This window comes from Ipomoea nil, unplaced genomic scaffold (genome assembly GCF_001879475.1).
Source record: "Ipomoea nil cultivar Tokyo-kokei standard unplaced genomic scaffold, Asagao_1.1 scaffold0207, whole genome shotgun sequence".
NCBI classification, from domain to species: Eukaryota; Viridiplantae; Streptophyta; class Magnoliopsida; order Solanales; family Convolvulaceae; genus Ipomoea; species Ipomoea nil.
The window spans coordinates 576,206-588,077 of NW_017616635.1; the positions used below are offsets into that span (position 1 = coordinate 576,206).

General features: G+C 40.0%; 1 long non-coding RNA gene across 2 annotated transcripts; it reads left to right on the plus strand.

Moving 5' to 3' along the window:
- Positions 1–533: 533 nt before the first annotated feature.
- Positions 534–8,893, plus strand: LOC109191561. Of its 2 annotated transcripts, XR_002055949.1 has the most exons (8): positions 534–577; positions 1,005–1,211; positions 1,353–1,415; positions 1,567–1,586; positions 1,696–1,939; positions 2,392–2,494; positions 2,581–2,715; positions 8,857–8,893. It is a non-coding gene; the product is annotated as an uncharacterized LOC109191561 (long non-coding RNA). The 2 variants fall into 2 exon arrangements; XR_002055948.1 differs by lacking the exon at positions 8,857–8,893 and having other exon boundaries at positions 1,353–1,939; positions 2,581–3,043.
- The last annotated feature ends 2,979 nt before the right edge of the window (positions 8,894–11,872 follow it).

Genomic DNA, 11,872 nt, shown 5'->3' on the forward strand with positions numbered 1-11,872 from the left:
GCAAAGAAATATGATTTTAGGCTACCCTTCTTTAAACAAGGGTAGTGTATTGTTAAAAAAAAAGGGACAATGGCATATTTGTAAATAAATGAATATGAAACCGCTACCCTTTAAAAAAAAAAGGGTAGCGATTTTTTCTTCTAAAAAAAAGACGGTGGCATAATTGTAAATATGAATACTTTCCACTGCCCTTCCCCGTAGAAAGGGTAGCGGGGAAACAAAAATAAAAAAAAAAAGATCTCGCTGACCTAGCTGCGCTCACTCTCATATCTCACCTCTCCTCAACGCGTCTTCCTGCCTCCACCGTCACTCTCACCACACCTCCGTCGTCGCTGCGCTCCTTCCCACAGGCCACACCTCCGTCGTCGCCCTCACCAGCGCCTCCCTCATCCTCCCACGACGCCGCTTACACCGCCTCTCTCACCACGACTCCCTCAGCCTCGACTAAAAACCGTCGCCGCCACCAAGATAAGGATCCAACGCCTCTCTCATCAGCCACCCACGACCCCGCCACCACCCTCGCCACTGCCGCCGCTGCTTCTGTGACTTCCACCGTCGGCAGCTGGTCAACAGAACTGTACGTGCAGGTAATTTTTTTTTGTTAAAATTATTTTTTATAATTATCATTGTAATATATATTATATTTGTTAATTTTTATTTCGAATTTTTAGTTATTTGTTGTTATTTTTGTTGTTATACCCTAATATGTGTAAAGATATGAATTTAGTTGTTATTTTTGTTGGGATTATATAGTAATGTGTGCATATATGGTATAATATATGACTAGAAGTACGAATTTTGGTTATGAATTTTGATTATTATTATTTTATTTAGAATTTTGACATTTTAATTATTTATTTTTGAATTTTAATAAATGTTGTGTGAAATAGGTATTTTGATAAATTGTTTATTTTTTATTTGATGAAATATGTATTTGATAAATTATTTATGATAAATATGTTGTTTGATGAATAAATATGGCATAATTGTATATTTGATGATAGGTATTTATTTGAACATAGCTGGCATAAATCGGGAACATTGATATGTTTGGTTCTCAGCCGATCACAAGTAGGAAGAGAGGAGGAACAAAGCTGCCAAAAGAAAGTCTTTAGCTTTGGAGGGAGTTTGAATTTCCAGAATCTGGTCCAAATTGGGACTTGGACAGAACTGAAATCACCTGCAAGAGTATTATAGCAACTACGCACAGTGTAAGTACCCTTATCATCCTCCGTCCATATAATTTTATCCTTTTAACTTGCTGTCTGGAAGAGGGATACTCTTTATGAGGTTCACATCACTTTGGTTGAAAAGAGTATTAATAAGGGTGTCATTCCATGATGAATTTCCAGGTTGGATAAGGGCAGCAACTTTAGTGATTCCAGATTGAATGGGTGCAAGGGGCTGAATGAATGGTTGGTTCTTGTTTGGCATAGATGTCAACCTTTATGCATTGGTGTTTGATGAATCTGTTTTAAATGATGCAGTAAGTGAGGAGTTTGGTAATTCTCTTTGCTAATTAGCTTCTTTTTTTAAAAAAATGTTTTTGTGTTGCACAACTGGAAGATGGAAATTTCTCTATACAGGTCAGTTTAGTTGAAATGCTTTTCTAATTAGACTAATGTAGGAGATCTGGCCAAAGTGGTTAGAGATACGCAGTTATCTATTTATTTGTGCATATTTTTTGAAATGTAGGAGATCTCCTCGGTCCTCTCCTAGTAACCAGGACAGAGCTGGACCATCTGATTTTCAGTATTTCTCTGAATCCTTAAGTAGTTTAGATGGTGATCTTGAAAGAGTGAAAACTGGATTTAGAAAAAAGAAGAAATGGCATGCTTCAGATGATGATTTTTCCTCAGGTTCAGCTTAGGCCTGCAGACAGTGTAGAGAAGGCTTCTAAAACTGCTGAGATAAACCCGAGGAAAATCAAGATGAGGAGGTATGTTTCTTGTACATTCTATGACCTATTGACTTTGACTGCTCATATTATGATACTAATTATCTAACTCTTAATCACAAGTGACCCAAGTCTGTGGTTTCTATTGATCTGTTGAGTCTGAGGATAGGGCATCACCATCACTTTAACTTGTATTGTTTATTGGCCATTGGCCATGGTGTAGCTTTGTTTATTATTATTATTATTATTATTATTATTATTATTATTATTATTATTATTATTATTATTATTTACTTTCAAAGGTACAGATGTATTTTAGTTGTTAACCTCCCATAAATGCTTGAAAAATGCATCTCCTCTACCCAAAGTGGAACAATTCTGTGTTAGTTTTCAGCAAAGTATATTAGTTCTAACTTCTCTACTAGAATTTTTATGATGGGCTTTTTGTGTGATCAAGTTGGATTACCCGTTTTTCTATTCTGTTTCTGGTTCAGACTAGAAAAGTAAATCCAAGAGAACTCAACCCATATTTGAAGGATAAACGCTTTAAAGCGAGTTAAAGAGCAAGCTGCTCTCGAAGGACGAAAGTTGGATGAGGTAGATACTCATGGATTGCTGTTAGAATTTTGTTTAGTAGTCTCTAGCATGCATATTAGTATATAATGCAGTAAGTGTTATTACAGGTAGTTGAAGAATTGTGGGGTTCATTGAGTCAACTAGCTGTTTCTGTTGCATCCCGCAAAGTTGCCCCAAACCATGCTCATCTTCATGCCATCAAAAGTAGAAGGGGTGTAATGGGAGAGTGATCTGTTGAGAAGGTAATTCTCTAAATTAACTACTTTAGTCACCTTAATTCTATGTCATATGTGTGTTTTGTCTTAATGTATTCTAATGTTTTATTGATTCTTGTTTCTTCCAACTCCCATACTTCGTATAAGCATTGTCCTTAAAATCTCTAGATTCAATTTTTTTTTAATAAATAATTGTTGACTCTGGGTTGTTTGATTGGAAGTTTTCTAACTTTAATGACTTTCTATACTATGAGGATTATTGGGTTTTTGTCTTGTGACCTTAAAATAGTTGAATTTTGATGGGTGTCTAAGTTTTCAATCTGTATTAGGCTGGTTTGGTGCACAGCGTTCATTTTACATAATAAGATTAAACTAAGAAGTTCTTGCAGCAAACCCCAACAAGATCTCTGTTAAGGCTTATTTGAGTAGAGATAAATGGGATAATCAATTAGAGAGACAAATGCTCTATCTTCTTAACATATGTCTAAAAGAAGCAATTATTGGGTCAAGGACTGTTGGTCATTATAGTTTTCTGGTATGAGTTTAGGTATACTTGACTTTTATTGAACTATAATACTATAGAAGCACTACTTGATGATCACTTGATAGCTGTCCAAAGGGATCATTAACATAGTTCCCAAATGAAGAAAGGAGAATAAGAACTTTGACATTTGAGGATAAGCTGATATGTCTAGGTGACAGATATTAGTAATCAAACTACTAACTAAAGGAATTCCTCCAGGTTTTAGATTGTTTAGTTGTTATTAGTGCTTTTCTTCTCCAGTTCCCCCATATTTGTTGTTTCCACCTTCTAGAGAACCTGCAACTATAGTTTGAATTTGGTAATTTTATTGTTGTGAAACATTATGAAAATCTCTCAAAAAACTGTAGGAATGAGGAATAGACTTGGATTCTCTGTGAATGAAAATATGCTTGCCTATTTAGATGATAATTTTTTTTGTAAAGTTAATATAGCAAAATGTTTGGGAGAGTTAATTTTCTTCTGATTCTTGCTCATGAGCTATTTAATTTACTATTTTATATTATGAAGATACTTAAGTTTTTTTTCCTGGCATAAAATGACTATTGCAGTGTACTACAGAAGTTGGATCTGCAATGTCCTATTCTTTTCCTGATATATTTGACTTAGTTTTAGCTCCCTTGTGATAGATTTATAACACCTGTTAAACTTGGAATCAATTAGCTGTGATTCATGTGCTTGGCTATTAATGAATCTAATTTATATTTATATATATCAGTAATGCACTTATTTGTTTCAAGTGAATTTCATACATCTTTTTTTACTATATACATTGTACTAGTTCTGCTTAATCGTTCTTATATTGGTTGTATTGAAATATTGATGATTATCATTAGTTAATTAGGATATATTATTAATGGTTGGATTAAATTGATTATTGTGAATGATTAATTTAGATTATGTTGAATATGGGCGAAAGATTTTGTTGTGAATTGCGTTATATTATGAATATTATTGTAGGATTGTAGTATTATGTTGATGTGTAGTGTATGAATTCCGTATAGGATTTAAAAAAAATAAAATTGAGAAATTTAAATATAATAATGATTTTTTTTTAATTTATAAAAAACAATCCGCTACCCTTCCTTTTAAAGAAGGGTAGCGGATTGTTTTAATAAATTAATGGTATTCGCTACCCTTCCTTTTAAAGAAGGGTAGCGGATTCTTAACTTTCCGCTACCCTTGTTCAAGGGTAGCGGAAAGCTCAGGGTTTTCAGCGACCCTAGTATCCGCTACCCTTGTACAAGGGTAGTGGATAGCCCTTTACAAGGGTAGCGGATGTGCAAATCTGTACTAGTGGCATCTAGGTTCTCAAGCTTAGATGTGGCATAGTACCCTGACACTTATGTTTAGCTTCTGCTCTGTTTTGGGTATTAATGATAGCTTTATCCTTATTTCGTAAGCTTTAATAGTTTTAAATTATGTCGAAAATTGGGGGTGTTACAGTTGGTATCAGAGCTGAAGTTCGACCATACGTTAATGTCTTTAGGATAAGACTTTAAGAAGTTAAGCTTGAACTCTAGGTGTTTAGGTACTTAGGATGTAAGAATTTTAGGACGCGCGTTGTGATTGTGAGTTTATTTATAGCTTCATGTTAAGTTTCCTGTGCTTGTTCCTTGTTTAGCTTTAGTTCTTTTAGTTAAGGCACCAAGTAAAGGTGCAAGTATATACGTTTGCCTCCGTAACCGAATGGAGTACATCTCCTAGTAAGTTGCTCTGTCCCGGTATGTTACGATTACAACTACGACAAAAAGGAAAGAGAACCAGGACGCCTATCGATGCAAGGGGGTGAAGTAGCGGATGAACAACGCTGTTGGTTAATCTTCGGTGCAAGTTGTGTATATCGTGATATCTTGCGAGCCCCTACCTCAGTTGAATTATCATTCGCCTTTTAACCTCAGCCTCTTGATACTCCTATTTGTTGAAACCTCTACTACGAATCCTTGGTTATTCTTGTGAGAGATTAACACCCGTCATGCCTTGGTATACCCTTTGTTGTACCTAACGCGAATCTTGGAAGCCTTAAATTATTATGAGCTTGGAATCATTGCCAGTGCTCTAATTTTATATCCCTTTCTTTTGGAACCCTTGTTAACACCATACAAGTGGTATAAATCCTTTGCTTTGCCCGGTGGCATGGGAGTTGGCGTTTATTGGGTTGGTATTAAGACTATTGCTAAGAAGGGTTCGGTGGGTTAGGCGGAGGTGACATATGCGTAGAAGGTGTCGTGCACTAGGCTTCACCGCAGTGAAAGTCTTGCCTTGGTATAAAGACCTTGATGGTTTTAACATACCATAAGAAGTGCATGCGGCGCACCAGGTCGCCAATGTCATGCGACGTCGAGAACAGTCAACCAAATACATTCCAAGAAAGAGAAAGGCGTCACTAAGCGTTTTGATCGCTAAAGGATTAAACGGGATCGGACGACAAGCCGAACCTCAAGAAGACCAAGAGGGCTTGTCGTTAACGAAAACAAGAAGAGACAAAATTGGATTATAGCCGACTACCACATGAAGATTGCAAGGTTATTAACAGTGATCAAGACTCGACCTACTAAACAGTTAGTAAGGACGAGAGTGAATCATTTGACAAGGAATCACGGAATGTCTCAAGATGTTGACTCTGGTAAAGACCTTGACTTACGTCACGCCTTTAGAAAAGTACTACCGATTGCTTTTGATGTGAGATTGCAGTTGGACTCCACGATTCCTCCAACTAGAAATGGTTGACAAGAAGGAGTCATGCAAACTAAGGAGTTATGTTTGGGGGGCTTGTACTATGGACTTACAAAGGTCTTAAGTCAAGCACTAAGGATGGACCTAGTTTCTTACGATAATGGCGAAACTAACATTAAAATCCAAACAGGGCAGAACTAAACACTAGCGTCGGGGTGCTATGCCACATCTAAGCTAGAGAACCTAGATACACAGGCTACTAATTAACTAATAAGTCATAATCTACGAACATTATCTGAATACAACAACTGGCTCACAGGCCATCAACTAAGGCTAGCTGCTACGTAAACTAGGAACCGAAGCTCCGACTAGCGCGCTCACGAGTTGACTAATCAGCACCTGAAGAACATGCGGTATTACAACCGCTAGCGAATAATGCTAAGCAACACACTCCCACGCGTTGAGTACAATACATATAGATATAAGAAATCATTTTGAGACTCGGCACGACAAGGCACATAAAGACACCGCATACAATCAAGACCATAAAACAAGATAATCAACTATAACAAGTAACAAGATACATCAAGGCCACACAACAAGACACGCCCAGGTTCCAACCTTATACCAAGTTACAACCTTTACGCCTCTCCATCCTTATAACAGTTCCAACCTGTACCTCCAGTCCACCCTGCACACCACACCCTTTGTAACACCCCATGTTACGGCCTTCAATCCCGGATTAATTATTTAATTAATCCCGTTAATAATAATTAAATATGATTTAATTTGTTAGGTTTCCCTTTAATTAATTAATAAGGTCCACTATGAACCGTGGACCCTTGCCTAAATTAGAGTCTTAAGCCTATTAGGAATAAAGAAAGTAAACCTTTTACTATTCAGATTCTAATTAGAAATCCTTGACCTAGTTATCTATTAGGAATAAAGGAAGTAGGCCTTTTACTATTCAGATTATGATTAGGATTCTCTTTAATTAATTAATACGGTCCACTATGGAACATGGACCCTTATCCCTAAAACAAGTCCTTAGTCCTATAAGGAATGGAATTAGCAAGCCCATAGTATTTAGACCCCAATTATGACTCTTAGGAATATATATATACATACATACATATATATATATATATATAGGATCATAGGAGGCACCTAAATCTTACACCACAATAATCTCTCACCACACAAGAAGTTCCAAGAATCCCCTTAGGAGAAATCAAGAAAGAAAAAAGCTTAAAGAAAGACCTTTCATAGCCAAGAAATTAATTAAGGCTAAGAGGTAACCCATGTCTCAACAAAACCTATTTTCATAGCTATGATTCCCCTCTTAGGATTTCCCTATATTCTTGTGTATTGATGATTCGTATATTGTTCTTGACGATTGGTGTTATAATTCTATGGGCGATCTTGATAATCTTGTTGATGAAAAATGGATTCTTGATGATTGTGTGATTCTTGATGGAACCTAGTTTCTTGATGATTATGTGTCATCCTTGATTGTTCTTGATGTTTAAAGAGGAATCGTGTTCTTGTTAAATTGAATGTGTCTAGAGCCCTAGGCCGTAACGTGAAATTTGTATGGTGTTATTCTTGATGTATTGGGTGGGAATTCGCATGTTCGGGTATTAAATTTGTTTAAAAAAGCATGATAGGATATGTGACGTATGTTTCCCGCTTTTGGTCCGTTAATTGTGTACGTGTTGTTATCAATTGCGTTTGAAAGTGTCTAAGCATGGTTCCGGGTTCCACTAAGGTTCGCGTGGCGTTTTTGTGATGAAAGAGTCAGTGGGGGGTAGGTGGGGGTAGGGGACCCGCCACCTACCTGCGGCCAACGTTGAAGTCGCCGGCAGCGGGCAGCCGACTGCCCGCCGGGCACCCGCTGCCCGGAACCACGACGCCGGCTGGTGACCCCTCACCCACTGGCTACCCGCTGGATTTTACCCCATTTTGGGATTTTGGCTTCCCCGTTTGATGTTCCCCCGACCCCCTTGGTGTCCCAACGGACTCCGTCTATCGTGCCTAAGTCTAGTTGATGTTTCGGGTACCGTTCGTAGGATAAATGAGTCTTATATATCGCATGCTAGTTGAATTGGTATCCCGTTGGCCTAGGTGAAAGAAGTATGAACCCCTTAGGATTATTCCTAGTTTGTGGATGACCACGCATAGGTTTCATTATACGTTTTCTCCCCCTTCCCAATGTGCTAATGTGGGCTGCATGTGCTTGCTATGTGTTATGTGTGCATGATACCCCAATTCGGTTGCGATCGAAATGGTTATTCCTGAGCTGCGGTTCAGAAGCTGGCTGCGGTCAGATTTACACTCTTGGGCTGCGGTCCACCGTTTGGTTGCGATCAAACGTTTTACATGAGCTGCGGTTCATATTCCTGGCTGCGGTCAGATGACTACTCTTGGGCTGCGGTCCACTGTTTGGTTGCGATCAAACATTATGATGAGCTGCGGTTCATCGGTCGGTTGTGATCGACCCCTCCGTGTTGCGATACGGGGCAGGGTGCTGCGGGGCCGTGTCAGAGCTATATGCGCTGACCCTCATTTATGGGCATGCGATTGGTCCTGTGGCGCCATCAAAGTGTGCTATGTGATGAGATATGGATGGTTTGATGTTATGAATATTATGAAAGCGTGACCATAGGATACATGCTAGTGAACTGTATATGCTTGGTTATGATTATTGGTTGTGCTTATCCCTATCTTTTGAGTCTGTTCCCTACGCTTGAAAGCGATTATGACTGTTGGCTGTGCTTATCCCTATCTGTCGAGTCTATTCCCTGTTTTGAAAGCTAGAGTCTCTTAGGATATATCTTCATGCTTCGAAATGATTTTTCATATATCTATGTGTATATCTATATGTATTGTATTTCAACGCGTTGGAGTGGGTTACCAGCATCTCTCGCTGAACAGATATATTTGGTTTTCAGGCACAGAGGAGTAGACACTGGAGCGCGCTAGAGTCTTGAAGCGTAGAAGTAGATAGTTTCCCTTTCGGCCTGCGTGTCATGCTTATACATTTACATTATTGAGGATATTAGTTAGTTAGCCTGTGCACCTGAGTTCTCTAGCTCAGGTGTGGCATAGCACCCCGTACTCTTCATATTATGTTTTGGGATTTAATGAGAATTTACCTTTATTATATAAGGTTCAAAAGTTTAAAAATTTCGGGGTGTTACAGTTGGTATCAGAGCCTAAGTTTGAACCTAGGATAAGACTCTTAACACCGGACTTTAGGACATTAGGCTTGAACTCTAGGTATTTAGGAACATATGACTCAGGAATCTTAGGACGCGCGGTGAGATTGTGAAACCTGCCTACCATCACACAACCTCCCCTCACTTTATCCCTCACTAATTTAAAGAACTCCCATTCGCTTACCACACCAAGGTAAGTGTGCAACACATCAACGCATCGTTACAATAAATATTGGCCCTAAAAACCAGCAGCATGACACCAACAAGAAGTCAGCCAAGGATCCCACACTCCTAGAGGAATTGATCCGAACCTTCAACAAAATTCTCGGGCTAGTGGAATGCCCAGAGGAACGCAGCGTAGAGATAACCTCATTCTACTTCAAGACACGAGGCTGATCTTTGATAAATCCACGAAGAACCCACTTATGGGCAACAACCGGGTGTTCAACTGGGAATGCCTGGGGGCACGGCTACGAGGACGATCCCACCCCGCACCCGTAAGGGCAACCATGTACGAGGAAAGTCTCCACCTAAAAACAAGGGATGACCATTGCCAGGGAATACCACAAACAATTCCTCCAGCTGGATCGTTTCGCGCCTGGATTAGATCCTACAGAGACAACCAAGATAAAGAAGTCTGTGACAGACCACAAACTACGAAACCCAGAAGGCCCTAATTGTAAGCAACCCCGAACCCCTAACGAAGCCTACACCAGTGCTGCCGACCTCTATCAAATCCAACTTCTACAACGGGAAATTCAGGAACAAACCCAAAGGAAGGAGTAACAGAAGTGGGGGACCACCTGTAAAAGGGACTGGGAACGCCAATTAAATGCAAGGATGTAAAGTAACGCATAAACAACATCCTTCCTCAACCTTTAGTGCGAATTGTCAAAAAGGACTCGACATGGCAAGAAGAGGCAATAGACGCATGGAAAGTATCATACAACTAAAGCCTCCCTGCAATAAAGGTCTTACCTTGGAACAAGGACCTTGATGGTTTTAAATCACCGTAAGAAGTGCATGTGACACATAAAATCGGCAAAACACCATGCAACGTCGAGGCTAGTCAATCAAATGCATTCCAAGAAAGAGAAATGCATCACCAAACACTTGGTCACCAAAGGATTGAATAAAGAGTGAACGACAAGCCGAACTCCAAGAAAAACCAAGAAGGCTTATCATTAATCAAGCAAGGAAAAGACAAAGTCGGCTTATAACCAACTACCCAGTGAAGATGACGAGGTTGCTAATTGGAAAACAGACCCAACCTACTGAGCGGAAAGAACATACGAGAGTCTTGACTCATCTAGAACTCGTGCTTAAGGATCAATAACAATGTACGATGGGTCATCCTATGTATTCGAACCCCTTTGTTGTGCACATGGGCATGGGGCTTGTCGAGACTTGAATCTGTGCATTCTTGGGATTTTTCCCGAAGGAATTCACTCTTCCTAGTCACCTTCCCGCGGGTCCCCAACGGGACCTTGATGGGACCCTAACGGGTCCTTGACAGGACCTTGGTGGGACCTTGACGGGTCCCTGACAGGAGCTTGGCAGGCGGACGACCGCCCACTGGTACAATGTGCTGATTTCTTAACTCCTCGTTTTATTGATTCGTGGCGCGCTTGTGTGCCTCGGTTGATGAACGCAAGTCTTGGGTAAAGAACCATGGGTTGCCCAAACATGGTGCCCTCGGTAAAAGACCTTGACACGCGAAACACCGTCAGAAAAGCACAACCAATTGCAATACACGTGGAGTTGAAGTTGGACTCTACAATGCAACCGACTAGGGATGATTGACGTGAAGGATTGTGCAAACCAAGGAGGCGAGTTGGGAACTCGTGCTAGGGACTCACAAAGGCCTTAAAAGCCAAAATGCTAAGGATGGACCGGGACCCCTTCAAACCATGGATATTGTTCAAGCAAATCAGAGGGCTCCTTACAAGTTGTATGAAATCAAGAATGACGTAGTCCGTGGTGCTAGGCAAAAAAAAAAGAAAGTAAAAGATCAAATTTGTGCCAAGGCCTCAAGGGTTATTAAGGACCCACAAGGAAATGAGATGGCTCGTAAAGTCACCGAGTCATTCCGCAACGAGATTAGGTAACCAACTGCACTTCAAGAAGAAAAAGAGCATGCAAGGGCACCTTCATCATTAAAAGTAACACAAAAGGGCACAACAAGCCGAACCTCGGGGAAGACATGAAGTCTTACTAAGAATTTCATTCACTAAAGAGGAGGTGAAATTCAATAAGAAGAGAAAGTCAACCCAAAGTTTATCGACTCCCAAGAGACTTTGGGAAGTGCGCCCTAAGAGATTGGCTTGGTTGACCAAACTTGGTCAAGACCTTGGACGCATTAAAGAAGTAAGTGATAAATCATCACGGGAGATTCCCTCAAGATAGGAGAGAAGGATGAAACTTTAGCATGGGAAGCAAGGTCTAACAAGGATCTTAAAGTTAAGCAAGTGCCAACACCAAGGAAGAAGGATCATCAGTTCGTCAATACGACGTGATCAAAGCATCAAACCAGAATAGTCACTTAAGATCGAGAACCCTTAACCCATCATAGTCGAATTCCTTTCCCTCCCTCGGAAAATCGGCCCCCTCCTTATTTCAAAACCCTTTCTACCCTTCAAACCACATTCTTGATTCCCTATTTTTAACGATTCCATACAAGGTGGCAACCTCACACCCTAAGTTGCAACCTTGAAAACTTTGATCCTAATTCCGAAATTCACTTTGTCCT